Source organism: Schistocerca americana, chromosome 3 (genome assembly GCF_021461395.2).
Source record: "Schistocerca americana isolate TAMUIC-IGC-003095 chromosome 3, iqSchAmer2.1, whole genome shotgun sequence".
NCBI lineage: Eukaryota > Metazoa > Arthropoda > Insecta > Orthoptera > Acrididae > Schistocerca > Schistocerca americana.
The window spans coordinates 570,082,088-570,097,112 of NC_060121.1; the positions used below are offsets into that span (position 1 = coordinate 570,082,088).

Below are 15,025 nucleotides of genomic sequence, written 5' to 3' on the forward strand. Positions count from 1 at the left end.
GCCTCCAGAAATGCCAAAGGTGAATGAAGCTTATTGCATCACAGAACATAAGGCCTGGAGTGGGCCCAGTATGTCTTGGACGAATACTCTTTACGAGGCAGCGCTCGACAAGTTTACGTCGTACGCGTAAAAGACCATTACTCGCAGGCAGAATCTGTTTCCAACGCTGAAAATCAAGGGGTGCCATTTGATTTTCCAAGCGATCCTTTGACGACAGTAATCGAACCGAGCACAACGGAGCTGTGCCGCAAGTGGAAAACGAGCTAGAGGTGCACCTGTCGTAGTCTCACTGCTAATAAACAGTCGGCAACAATTCATATTGACACTTCTGGGCTCACAAGCGCTGTGATGTCTGTACGATCTGCCACTGCTACCCTTAGAATACGAAGATCCTGATGGGCGTCTGTGCTGCGTGAACGTCCAGAACTTTGCCTACGGGTATGAGGATGTTCACGTGATGAATACCAGCATCGTTGCACAACTGATGCAGCACGTCCAACCTGTGTGGCAATTCTTCGGAAGCATCGTTCTACCAGTCGGAAGGCCACAATCTGATTCTTTTCAAATTCGCTCAGTTTGACGTAGGAAGCACGAATGCCTTTCCGTGGCATAGTTGCCTACTTGCTTCACACGTTTGCCTCACACTGAACCTTCTGGCTACGAGCATTCCCTATTAAAGGATAGACACGGATGGCGCTCTGGTGGCTATGCCACTACGCTATCTGTGGAAAATGGCGTTGAAACCATTATCAGTACAGCTTGTCATTCTCAATGGAGAGAAGTCTTCCGAAGTAAGAGTGATTTCAGGTGTGCCGCAGGGGAGTGTCGTAGGACCGTTGCTATTCACAATATATATCAATGACCTTGTGGATAACATCGGAAGTTCTTTTTGCGGATGATGCTGTAGTATATCGAGAGATTGTAACAATGGAAAATTGTACTGAAATGCAGGAGGATCTGCAACGAATTGACGCATGGTGCAGGGAATGGCAATTGAATCTCAGTGTAGACAAGTGTAATGCGCTGCGAATACATAGAAAGAAAGATCCTTTATCATTTAGCTACAAAGTAGCAGGTCAGCAATTGGAAGCAGTTAATTCCATAAATTATCTGGGAGTAGGCATTTAAAATGGAATGACCATATAAAATTAATCGTCGGTAAAGCAGATGCCAGACTGAGATTCATTGGAAGAATCCTAAGGAAATGCTATTCGAAAGCAAAGGAAGTAGGTTGCAGTACACTTGTTCGCCAACTGCTTGAATACTGCTCACTGGTGTGGGATCCGTACCAGATAGGGTTGATAGAAGAGATAGAGAAGATCCAACGGAGAGCAGCGCGCTTCGTTACAGGATCATTTAGTAATCGCGAAAGCGTTATGGAGATGATAGATAATCTCCAGTGGAAGACTTTTCAGGAGAGACGCTCAGTGGCTTTTGTTGAAGTTTCGAGAACATACCTTCACCGAAGAGTCAAGCAGTATATTGCTCCCTCCTACGTATATCTCGCGAAGAGACCATGAGGATAAAATCGGAGAGATTAGAGCCCAGACAGAGGCATACCGACACTCTTTCTTTCCACGAACAATACGAAACTGGAATAGAAGGGAGAACCGATAGAGGTACTCAAAGTACCCTCCGCCATACACACCGTCAGGTGGCTTGCGGAGTATGGATGTAGATGCAGATCAGTACATCTACTATCCCCCAGGTGGTATATGTCATCATCTGATAAAAGTTGACGTCGTCTTTCCAGGTGTCCTGTAGGTGGAAGAATACTACAGACAAGCGAAACGCGGGCAGATTACCAGTTTAAAATTACTGCCCCACTTGCAACGTTCATCAAGGAAGAATGGCGTTCTGACATACATTTTCGGAGTAGTGAAGGTACGAAATCTATTGAAAACCATCGGTGATTGAAGGCGCAGTGTGGTGATGCACGTTTGGCATTGCAGCAAGTGTGTGAGTGGAGTAGAAAGTTTGGAAATGGTGTGACTTTTGTGGCAGACGCCCAGTGTCCCGGTCAGGCATACCACGTTGTTACACCAAAGTCTACTGCAGAAGTTGAAGCCGTTGTGATGGGAAATCCCTGAACGTACTCGAAACGATTGAAAGAAACAAAATTCTGTTCGTCTGCTCGTTCGCATGGCAATAGTATCGACATCTGCGGTCGTAATCGTAATGTTAAGTGAAATGCTGATAATGATCAGTGCACACTTCGATTTTTCTTCGTGTAAAAATATTATTCTTGTAATAGAATAAATCTTAACTCTCGGCCACGAATTCTTTATTAACGTTACTAATCCGTAGCGTTTCGGCGTTATGCCATTTACAGAAAATCTAAAAAAGATGTAGAATACATGACAACCAGAGCGATGACATTGAATAAATTACAAGTATACATTGAGAGCAAGCACTATAGTACAGTGTCAACATAGCAGAACAGTAGATCTTCCCAAAACATAATTATACAAAGTATGTCGTCGAAGTTACTATGAAGAAGCATTAGCGCAAACAGGTTAGAGTGCGCTCGTTTCGACGTCAGGAAAACAGCTCCATCAGATGGCGTTAACGTATACGCCTTTTCTAAGAAGGGGGACCCGCCGTCGATCGCTCTCTGACACAATTGAAACTTAACTTGGTGAAAGAATGGTGAAACTGTACAGGCACTCATTTTGCTTTAGGCGCCAACACTCAATAGTTTTCCAGAAATTGAGTCAAAGTTTTGACGCTACTTCATTAGTTAACGCGCAACATTAAACCAAGCGTGTCGGTAGCATAGTGGCTAGGGGCACAGTTACAAAATATTTGAATCCGTGTTCAGATCCAATCTTATGTTTTATGAGTATGTCACATCAAGACATCAAAATTTTTTTGTGAGGTTGAGAAACAGAATGAAACTACTGAGAAGAGAAACAATTATTTCAAATCTTAATACAGACTAGCTATGTGTCCATACCTCTCAATGGAAGTTAAACAAGGGCCTTTGCGTACCGTCGCTGTTAAGCTGAGCAGGCTCCTAAAACTTTAAATTACGATACCTTTCTTTTCTTGTTCCGATTTTGATGAAATAAAGCCTTTACATTGCCCCACCTACTCTCAAGTTAACTGCGAAAACCCCATGAAAATATGTCTAGTAGTTTTGGAGATTAGCGTGTTCAGACAGACACGACGATTTTACAGTTTTATTACTATAGAATATTATTTTATCATCACACAATCTTGTACATTCTTATACGAAAAACATATAAATTCTATTAGAATTTCAAATTTTTCTTTCAATATAGCCCAATTCTCTTTCATTATAGCCCAATTCTCAGAGTTATAAGTACCATAAAAACATTCATGTCATACACATTCAGAGCACCATAAGCACCGTGGGAAGGCACAGATGGCACAGTCACATATTTTAGTGTGAATATGATTAGAAAAAGCAACCTAGTTAACATTGCTAAATACGATCGGGTGATAAATTCGGGGCACACCAAGCATATCAAAGCATTTTCTCGACAGCTGGAGCCTGCGATCGATTACGGACCCAAATATTTATTTCATTAATTGCTTCTACTTTCGTTTGCTGTGCGATGAGAATAGGACACTTCTGTAATGGGCGGTTATAATTCTTCACCTGTCAGTAAAAGTATAGGTCGTGGGGTTGACAGAATGGCATACGCTTTGGCGGAATTACTTTCAATGAAAACATGGAAAAAAATGGCGCTCAGCACTATGGGACAAAACATCTGAGGTCATCAGTCAACTAGACTTAGAACTACTTAAACCTAACAAACATAAGGACAGCACACACATCCATGCCAGAGGCAGGATTCGAACCTGCGACCGTAGCAGCAGCGCGGTTCCAGACTGACGCGCCTAGAACCTCTCGGCCACAATGGCTGGCGAACACATGAATATTCCGATTTCATCGTCAAACAGGATGAATAGCTTTACCCATCACACAAGTCAATAATCACAGAATTTTTACGTAAGGTCACAAAACTTTGTCTAAAAACTGACAATAAATATCTTTTTTGAGCTTTCCAGATTTAGCGGCTGTTGCGTACGCATCATGATTCCGCCTTATAACTGGTTTACATCTTGTTGAACTCGAGGACCAGATTTGCCACTGACTCCTTGGAGACAAAGAAAAGCTATTAGTAATTGCTTTTTGGAAAGCGTTAAGTATTGGGCCGTTGTGAACGAGCATGCTCACAAGTACAAAACAGCTATCACGATGGAGGGCTCAAATGACAAGCGTAGGATCTGGTTAAGATAAATATAAAAGGATCGATTCGTGGGTGTTCGATCGTTTTATAGAGACCTATAAACAATGAACATGTGGTTACTAGACAAGCACTGTGGCAGTAAGCAATGCCTAAAGCAGCCTCATTGCTGTCAGTAAGACGAGATTTCAAAGCCTCAAACACCTGGTGCGATTTATTCAAGGGGACACACATAATTCAGCAGCGTCGTGTCACCAAACACATCAGCACCAGTGAAAAACTTACGTTTGGTGAATCATTGGAAACATCGAGATTCTTTTGACTTCAGACCTCCATTATAATTCTTGAATTCAACCCCGATTTTGTTGTAAATACGAATCAAACAGAATTTATCACATCTGTAGTAAGAGAATGTTATCGGTTTGAGGCGAGAAAATTAAATAGCCGTCGGCCAATTGAAACAAAGAAATCTATCATCAGCTTTTGGACGAAGTTTCCGACTTAACATAAAAATGGAGCTGTTCCTGTACATTATATACTCGCGGGGTGTGCAAAGCTATCACTCCTTATACAATGGTCTGTTTATCGATGAAATCGGAAAATCTACGTGTTCATTAAAAGAAATTCCATCAAAGTGTATGCAGTTCCGTCAACACTACGACGTGTACATTTACTGACAGGTGAAGAATTGCATTCGCCCATTACAGAAGTGTCCTATTCTCATTGCACAGCAAACGTAAACCATAAGTAGAAGCTATGAAATTAATAAAATATACACCTGGATCCGTAATGAACTGCAGGCTGCAGCTTTCGAGAAACAGCTTTGATATACTTGGTTTACAGCAAAATTATCGCCAGATTGCGAGGTACTTAGCAACGTTGATGAAGTTCATTCCCTAATGATATTCAGTTAGATGAATGTAACTGTGGCATATGTGCCCACGTACGTTTCTGTTGGTGATTCGATTTTTTACGCTTTGAACGTTTTTTATGATAGATATCACACTGGGGAGTACGCTGGTTATAAAAGCAATACACTGGATGTAAAAGATCAAAACAAAAATTGTTGTACTAGAATTTATATTTATTTTCTCTTGGGCCCTCAGCATGGTAGATGGGCTGCAATGATAAAATAAAAAAAACAGTAATGTACCAGAATGTCGCTATAATTGTTAACTGCTAGACGTTTTACATTAGCAATAGGCCTGTTTCGGCATTATCACCATTTTCAGGCTATCTGCAATCAAATATGCAGAACATAATACACAAAAATTTTCTAGATAACTTAACTGAATTCACGCAGCTCTATTCGGTGTCCATGTGCTTAGCTGGGTGGTTATGTGTTGCCTCCAATGCAGCGGGCCTGGGTTCAATTCCCGGCCAGGTTATGGATTTTCTCTGCTTGTGGACTGTGTGTTGTGTTGTCCTCATCATCATTTCATCCTCATCATCGGCACGTAAGTCACCCAGTGTGGTGTCGACTGAAATAAGACTTGCACTCGGCAGCCAAACTTCTCTGGATGGGGCCTCCCGGCCAACAATGCCATACGCTCATTTCATTTTAGCTCAATTCGGGTTAGTCAACATAAAATAAAAACACAGATATATACACTTTACCAAAACATAACAAAGATTATAACACAACGCCATAGATGATTACGATACATATACAAACGAATAAACAGATTGTAACTGTACAGCATCTCTGGATTAGCTGTCAATTGTAGCTATCTAACCGCAATAGTATATACAAGGGCTAAAAGACCTAGTTTATATTTGCGAACAACAGCAATTAATAGAGATAATTAAGTTAAATATTTAAAATCTTGGCTGCAGTTGGAATTGCCCTGTGCAGTAACAATATTGTAAGTCAGCGACAGCGCCAATATGCAATGTGGAAGTAAGTACTGGCACACAGTAAAACAAAATTTTTATTAGTTATAATGTTACAACTCTAACAAAGTATATTTGGTTGCAGGTAGCCTGAAGATGGCGATAATGCGGATGTAGGCCTACTGCTAATGTAAAGTGTCTTCCAATTAACAATTATAGCAGCATTCTGGTACATTACCGTTTTTTATTAGAATTTATATGTCCATCATTTTGAATTACTGTTAGTAACATAAGGTTGTAGAGGATGAGCCACGTAAGACGTAATACCCGTCTTACTTCTTGAACGGTTACACATATCTAAACGTAGCTTTCGGCAAAAGTTAGAGCGTCGAAGGGCACGTATTTTTTGCGTGGTTAATGCTTTTAGCAGTGCTATCAACGGAGATATTGAAGAAAGTGCGGTTTTTTAAAACAGAACCTTATACTTTTTATAACTGCATTCGACAGCTCTTGGGAAGACAATTACGGTAATATAGCGTTTGTCAATGTTGACATTGAAACCTGTCGAAAAAATTCGAAAAATGTGTCCAATTTACGACCTAGATGCAGGTTCACCTACGAATGTTGTATATGGAAATACGAAATAGGCTAGAATACAGTATATCACAAAGGGCTTAGGAAAACTAGTTCAGATTTGTGTATCCTCCCAGAGTTACGTGAGCTGAAACAGAGATATCAACTGTTTATTCTTCAAAAATAGAGGTCTTGTACGCTGAAAAACTACCGTATTAAATATCTAAATGTTACATGGAAGATTTGACCTATCTTTTCCTGTACGCGCCTGTGTGCTTGTTAGAGGTAAAATATATCCTGTCGGAGAACTGTCTCTATCTACACTGCTCTAATTTGTATCACATGGGATACATTCGCTGAAGTAACCATTTTATTAATGATACTTTTGTTACCACTTTTACACCGAGATTTAAAAGTCTTCTTAATGAAACGTCGTTTCATGTTGAACATAAGCGCGTAATGACAGCGTTACCAGTTACGTCCAATACAAGTGTCGACTTATTTGACATCGCAATGCAATTTCGTATACGCGTAAATGAAATAAATAATTTGCTGACAATAATTTGATAACCATCCAAACCACATTACATAAGTTTTGTCTTCCACACAAATAGCTTTACCCTTTATTTAAACATGTGGTCAAACTGTTGACCATGGACTGAAAGGCACATTTGCAATCGCGTTTTGAAAGGATGTTGATGAACAGAGTAATTACAGTGGATGACATGGTACAGTATGCAGTGGCGATTCGACAACACTCATCGTCTGGGATAGTTGGGGTTTCGTCATAGACTGCATCTCTGAGTGCTTCCCAAAGGAAGAAATCAAAAGGAATCAAGTCGGGGGACCTCGCAGGCTATTTGACAACCGAAGTTCGTTCTGTCCAACGTCCAGAAAAGTTCTCATTCAGTATTTGCGCTGAAACACGGGACGAGTGAGCTGGAAAACCGTCGATTTCAACCACACACACTGTCGAATATCCAGGGGTACCTCTTCTACAGTAACAGGCAGAATGTTCGTCAGCAAGTGTGGGTACACTTGTCCATTTGTAACGTCTAAGATGAAGTAATATCCTACAGTGTAATTTCCTATGATGCTGCATCATACGTTTACGCTTCACGGCTGTTGAAGTTGCATCTGACGAAGCCAGTGTGGATTTTCGACTGTCCCAGCTTCTTCGGATTCTCTGTCAGTTGCACTCTTCTTTCTTGTTCTCTCTTTGACGTTCAAACAGCCTGTCCGCACCAGAGTCTCAACTCCACAAACAGAGAAAAAATTTTTAGAGTATAGAAGCGTATAAAAAGAGTAATGAGTAGCGTAAATCCAAGAAGATCATGTCGAAACCTATTCAAAGAATTGGGCATATTAACCACAGCTTCTCAGTATATTTATTCCTTAATGAAGTTTGTTGTAAATAATACATCTCTTTTTCCAACTAACTGCTTAGTACACAGTATCAATACTAGGAATAAGAACAATATACTTAAACATTTAAAATCACTTACTCTTGCCCGAAAAGGAGTCCAGTATTCAGCAACACTTATTTTCAATAAGTTGCCAGATACCATTCAGAGTTTAGTTTCAGACAAGGCACAATTTAAACATAATTTAAAAGAATTTTTGGTGGCCATCTCCTTCTATTCCACCCATGAGTTTCTCAACAAGTGTAGTAGACCATTTTAAAGAAAATTTATTATACTTTAATTTTTGACAATAATTGATTGTAACAGCCAAGTAACTACCTACTGTGTGAATGATGGCTGTATGGGAAGCAGATGTAAATCTTGAGTCTGTAAACAGTGGAAGTTTAATTTTAAATCTTGTACATAATCTGACTGTGCTTAACTGAGGATCACTGAAACGAATAATTTACTTTAATTTTTGACAATACTTGGTTGTAATAGCCAAGAAACTAGCAAATGTATGAATGATGGATTTAAAGAAAGCAGATGTAAGTATTAAACCTGTAAATATTAGAAGTTTAAATTTAATTCATGTACATAATTTTACTGTTTATTGACTGAGGATCATTAAAATTAATGAAACTCAACATTTTTGTAATGTGTTTATCTGACATGTTCCATACCCAGGAGGATTCCCTCTTTTATGGGTCTATGGAATAAATAATTAATCTAATCTAATCTAATAATTCGTGCGACTGCCTGGCGCGTCGGACACAGGCGTTCCGGTCAGAAAGCCCTATACCGCTGTACTGCTCCTACGGCATTTCTTTTTCGTTCACCATATGAAAGTAGTCTGTTCAGCTTCTTCTCATTGGTGTAAATGTCTGCACTCAGTAAGTGCTGAAGCAGAGATGAGTGCTGACAAGTAAATAGGCAAATGTGTTGACATTCTGACACAGGGTAGGACGAGGCTCTGCTTGGCGGTGTTTGCACTACTAAAGCCGATTCCGGCTATCGGCTCTCACATTCTACGACATTTCTCGAATTTTTTTTACGACAGGTTTCAACATCAACATTAACAAACGCTATATCATTGCAATCGTCTTCTCAAGAGCTATCGAATGCACTTATAAAAAGTATACAGTTCCATTTAAGAAAATCTACTTGATTCAGTATCTCCGCTGATACTAGCACTAAAAACATTAACCACACAAAAAAAATCTGTGGCCCCGGACGCTCTAACATTTGCCGAAAACCACGTTTCAAGATTGTAACTGTTAACGAAATAAAAGGGATGATAAGTTTCACATGTCTCACCCTGTGTAAGATTCGTGATGATAAAATTTAATTTTGATGAGATTGAAATGCATATTTATTTTGTAAATAATTCCACTGTATTTCTCAATGTCTCAAAAATGTTAATCTCATTTATGACACATGCTTCCGCAAAGGCAAGAGAAAAATAAATAACACAAGATTGGGTTTGAACACGGAGCGCAAATATTGGAAACTTTCAACTGTGGTGGCGATCATGGATGACTCAACTTGGAAAGTGTGAGCGCAGTGCACATTTGGGATGTGATTCTGGATCTAGCCTTGGTACCGTCAGGGTGTAACATTTCGTGTTAGGCGTTCTCCTCTGTGTCTCCTCCTGAAGACGTTTTATTACGAGCTAGCAAGTGCACGGTGTCGGTCACCCGGACAGAAGTAGTTCGTGAAGGGTTTTTCCTCACAGACAAAGCATGTTAGAAGAGTCGGCGGCGCAGATCTCAGTGACTGCACCAACTGTTTGCTTTTTGCCGACTTTGTACTACTGAAGACGTTTATAATAAAGTATTCTGGCTGCTCCGCCACTGTAGGGACTTTGTAAAAGTTTGTGCACTGAAGCCCTCAGCAGCACGTGTTCTCGGTGTCGCCAGTACCACCCAAATTTTCTATTTTTTCTAATTAAACTTCTCACGACCGATCGCCATGCTGTTAGACAGTCGGAAAGTAGCATTTAATGTGCAGATCAAATCAGTCTGCTCGTTATTTGAGGGTGGGAGCCCCTTTAAGTATGCGACCAACTTCTCATTCAATATTCCAGTCCTTGTGCCTTTAATAAGAGGAGTTATTGTAATGTGTACTTTATTTTTTCCAGGTACTTAGTTCCGTAAACCACTTTGTTATACTTAAACTGTTTGTCATTCAGTAGTCAATTAATTGCTGCCATTTCCTCCCTTATTGATTAATGACTACTAAGGAAACTAATTACTTCATAATTCAATTCAATTATCGCGTCATATACAGGGTCACTTCACTAATTGTTTCCACGTTTATTTATCCTTGTGCTATAGTTATCGTGATAGAAAACGGGGGGGTTGAGTGCGTGATCAAGCCACATACAGATTCTTTACAATTAATGTGTCCACAAAACACTTCTTATCCCCAGCACCTCGCAAAATTACTAAAATAAATATGATTAATAAAATATATATGTTCATTCAACATAGATTCAGGGTTTTCGATTTTGTAGAGGTATATAGTTGCGTCTTGCCAAGGGCATCATTGTGTTGTACATATTACATAATTGTTTTCTGTCCAGTTGATAATGTGTCTGGCTTCTAGCAAAAGCTGTCCAATAACATTTTGCAATGTGGTTGACTCTGAAAGCATTTATGTTTCCTTGGAAATATGTTCTGAAATATCTGCCTGATTTCCTTACATAGTAGACAGGACAATTAGGGAATAATACTTTATATACTCCACTGCTGCTGAATTTTTTGTTATTTGTTTTTATGTTGTGGGCTACTAAGTGTTCTAACGTGGAGAATGCAGTTGTTATATGGTTTTTTAATAGGCTTGCAATTTTTGTGGTATGGGGCCCAAGTATGAAAACAGGTAAATATTTTCTCTTCTTTCTTAGTGAAGCAATTTGTTGTCTTATTTTTGTTTATTTGTGTGTTTAAATCATCGATTGTTTTGACTCTGTAACCGTTGTTTATGGCAATAGTTTTTATCGCACCCAACCTATCCTAAGATTGGTTTCGTCCAACTCAAGTGAGTTTCAGCATTGCAACATTGGGTTAAAGGCAGCATGTTTTGTGTGCAAAAAAAAAATGGCGCTGAGCACTATGGGACTTAACTTCTGAGGTCATCAATCCCCTAGAACTTAGAACTACTTAAACCTAACTAACCTAAGTACATCACGCACATCCATGCCCGAGGCAGGATTCGAACCTGCGACCGTAGCGGTCGCGCGGCTCCAGACTGTAACGCCTAGAACCGCTCGGCCACACAGGCCGGCTTCTGTGTGCAGTACAACGGGATGATGAGTTGTTAATTGCTTGTGTATGTGTGTCTTCAGCGTATGCTGAACTTATGTTTTTATTTGAGGTTGGTGATTCTAAGATTCAAGAAATTCACGCTTTTGTTGCCCCCATGTTTTATTGTGAATGTGTATATTTGTGGAATGAAGTGAATAATTCAAGAAGTCCCTCAGTTTTCTCTCCTGTACCATATGCATTTGGCGGCTAATGCCGTTTTCCCAGTGAAGGCTGGGTCTCACATCTTTCCTACATCTGTTTCTTTAATGACTTAAAATATTATTTTTCTGTTTAAATGTACACCTGAGGATGTGTGTGTAGGCAAGAAATCAGTCTTGTTTCATTAAAGATTGTCGTACAGCTGTACGCTGTGTTCTTTTTGCAAGACGTCTTTCTTATTTGTTAGGAAAGTTTTTCACTGTTTTTCCGCTGTTTCTCGCGTATTTTCCTCACTTGATTTTTGAAATACAAAACCTAACATCCAGCATTCTCATAACAGGAACATGCACGTCTCCTCACTCAAGAACAAAAGTAAGTTGTGTATTAGACGATTTGCACCCCACGATGGACCCACGGGGTCCGCAATGGACTGTGTAGTTTAATAAAACACGAAAAAATTGTAACCGATGGTGTTTTTTGTTTTTTACACTTCTTGTGTTAAGGAGACGTAATTCATCGGCGAAAGCATTGGCTTATAAAACACTCTTTCGACGAAGATGGGAGCATCTCTTCATAGTATTGTTTCGTAAGTGTGAAAGCGTTACGGAGATGTTCCACAGATGCTACCAGGGAGGAGTATGCAAGAGGTTTGCAATTGAAATTCCGGGAACTACGTTCCGAGAAGAGTCAGCCATCATATTACTGCACTTTCTCGCAAATGCGTTCTGTGAAATGAGTACGATGAGAAATTAGTGCTCGTACGGAGATTTAGCAACATCCGCTCTTCCCGAGCACCATTCAAGACTGCAGTAGGGAAGAATAGAAATCGTAGTGGCACCCTTCAATACAAACCGTATGGTGGCTTGTGGAATACAGATTTAGATTATGAAGTAGTTTCAAGGGACTTCCAGAAAAAACGAAAACTTAGAACTGCCTAAAAGCGTTTACGATTAAGAACAGAAAGACGTATTACCGAATTCTCACATTGTCAGAAAATGTTTGAAGAAAGAAGAGAGCACCTGTATCAAGATTGTCGTACAGCTGTACGCTGTGTTCTTTTTGCAAGACGTCTTCCTTATTTGTTAGGAAAGTATTTCACTGTTCTGCCGCTGTTTCTCTTCTTCATATGTATTATATCTGATCCCATAATTATGTACAGGTATATTTCACCAGTGACTGTATATATATATATATATATATATATATATATATATATAGTGTGTGTGTTTTAATTGCTGCCATTTCCTCCCTTATTGATTAATGACTACTACGGGAACTAATTACTTCATAATTCAATTAAATTATTGCGTCATATACAGGGTCACTTCACTAATTGTTTCCACGTTTATTTATCCTTGTGATATAGTTATCGTGATAGAAAAGGGGGGTTGAATGCGTGATCAAGCCACATACAGATTCTTTACAATTAATGTGTCCACAAAACACTTCTTATCCCCAGCATCTCGCAAAATTACTAAAATATATATGATTAATAAAATATATCTGTTCATTTAACAGTCTTTCTTATTCGTCAGGAAAATTTTTCACTGTTTTCTAATTGATTTCAGAAACCAGCCGCTCTCCCGGCCGTATCAGTTTCCGGGATCGGCGCCGCTACTTCTCAGTCAAGTAGCTCCTCAGTTTGCCCCACAAGGGCTGAGTGCACCTCGCTTGCCAACAGCACTCGGCAGATCGGATGGTCACCCATCCAAGTGCTAGCCCAGCCCGACAGTGCATAGCTTCGGTGATCTGATGGGAACCTGCGTTACCACTGTGGCAAGGCCGTTGGCTTGCATATTAAAAACTTAACGAGATTTCTTTGCTTATTTCGATAGGTTTCATTTATATTTGACTTCTTGGTTAGGAAAAAGGACTTTATTGGGTTTTCAATATGATTTGGGTGCCTACTTAATACATTTTAATTTCGTTTTGTTTGCGAAAAAAAAAACACCTAGGAAACAGTCCAGTCTTCCTCAGTACACTCAGCGCTTTCCCAGTATTTCTGCTGTGCCCAGTGTTGTGACTGGAGGTACCATTATACCAGTGTCAGTGCACCTCACTTACCTGATGCATCAACGGAAGCCGCAGCAATGGTCGCTGTGCTGACAATCTTTGCTACTCCCGTCATCGTTGCACTGTCAGTGTGGATACTCGTCTTGCTGCGGACAAGCCCATTTCGTCATTCAAGATACTTGGCGAGGTTGTACAGTCCGCACAGGATACGGTGGCGCACGCCCTGCAATCTTTCTCAAGTGATTTTACAGAAACTATTCGTTAAAAAAAATTCATTTTTGTCTTACTTGTAGCTTCATGTGCCACATTCGTGATGTGCCCATCACTTCGTTAATGGTCTTACTTACTGTGATATATACGTGGAAGCAAAACACTGCGCGAATTCGAAAAAGTTTGCAATGAAATATAGGGGTCGCAATTATTTTGCGTTTGGTGTATATTATATAATATGTTGCTGTGTATGAAATTTAGCTAACATACTGAAGTTTACTTTAGACTTGGGTAGAGGTCATCAATATCGAGAAAATTGATCTGACGTAGCACACCCATTTGTGATAGCGCTGTGCCAGCGATAAAACCAGAGTGAAATATCCACAACATTCCTCATATTTCATAAACAGTTTGAGATACCTAAATGAGGCTTCAGCAAATGGTCGCACACAAAGCGAGAGTATTTTGCCGTATGATTATATGCAAAACTTCATTATCTACTGCGTTATTCCGCTAACTACACACTTTTTCGATGGAAGAATGTAATTTTTAAGGGCCATCGATAGCTGGTGAAACGAGAAATGCTGTTGGTTTCGGAATAGCATATGTGAAGAGATTACACGTTTATTTTGTACAAGTTTGTGCCTTTTCTTAAGACACTGACCTTACTTTTTGTCAGTTCCTCACTTAATAAACTTAATAAACACTGTTTCAGAATTCTCTCGCAATTGCATCAGCACAGCATGTTAGTGAGGTGAGACTGTGTAAACTCAGCAGTGTTTTGCCAAAGAAGCAAATTTTAACATGGCAACACGAGAAATGTGTAGGTCTTACTCAAAATTCGACATGCATGACACTTCTCTGAAAGTTACAAATGGTTAACAAGCCTGGCAAAAACAAGGCACCGCATTCTCGACGAAGTTCTTTTAAGATACCAACCAAATCAGAGGTGAGAAATCTTTCTGAATGGTCACCAAGCAAGTGTGGGCGTGGAGGGACCCCGCTTAATATTTACAAAAATGTGAGTGTAGGCTTCGGTTTAGAACAGCACTTTCCCTCCAGCGCTCAGCATTTCCCTTACAGACGCCACCAGTGCCGCTCTCCCCTCGCATGCCCTGTGATCTGTGCATCTAGTGGCCACAGTATTTTACGCAAACTCCATACTGATGGAAGTTTCTCTTTGTTACGTGAAGCCCAACATATTCTTCTCACAAACAAACAACATTCAAATGTGGTTTCTGAACGAGAAACTCAATGTGTGATGCTTCCTTATACAGGGTGCCCCAGAAGGAATCGTCAGTATTCAGGGATA

The 15,025-nt window shown here is 39.9% G+C and overlaps 1 pseudogene; it reads right to left on the reverse strand.

The window, feature by feature from the left end:
* Positions 1-13,162: 13,162 nt before the first annotated feature.
* LOC124608079 lies at positions 13,163-13,280 on the reverse strand (annotated as a pseudogene).
* Between the last annotated feature and the right edge of the window lie 1,745 nt (positions 13,281-15,025).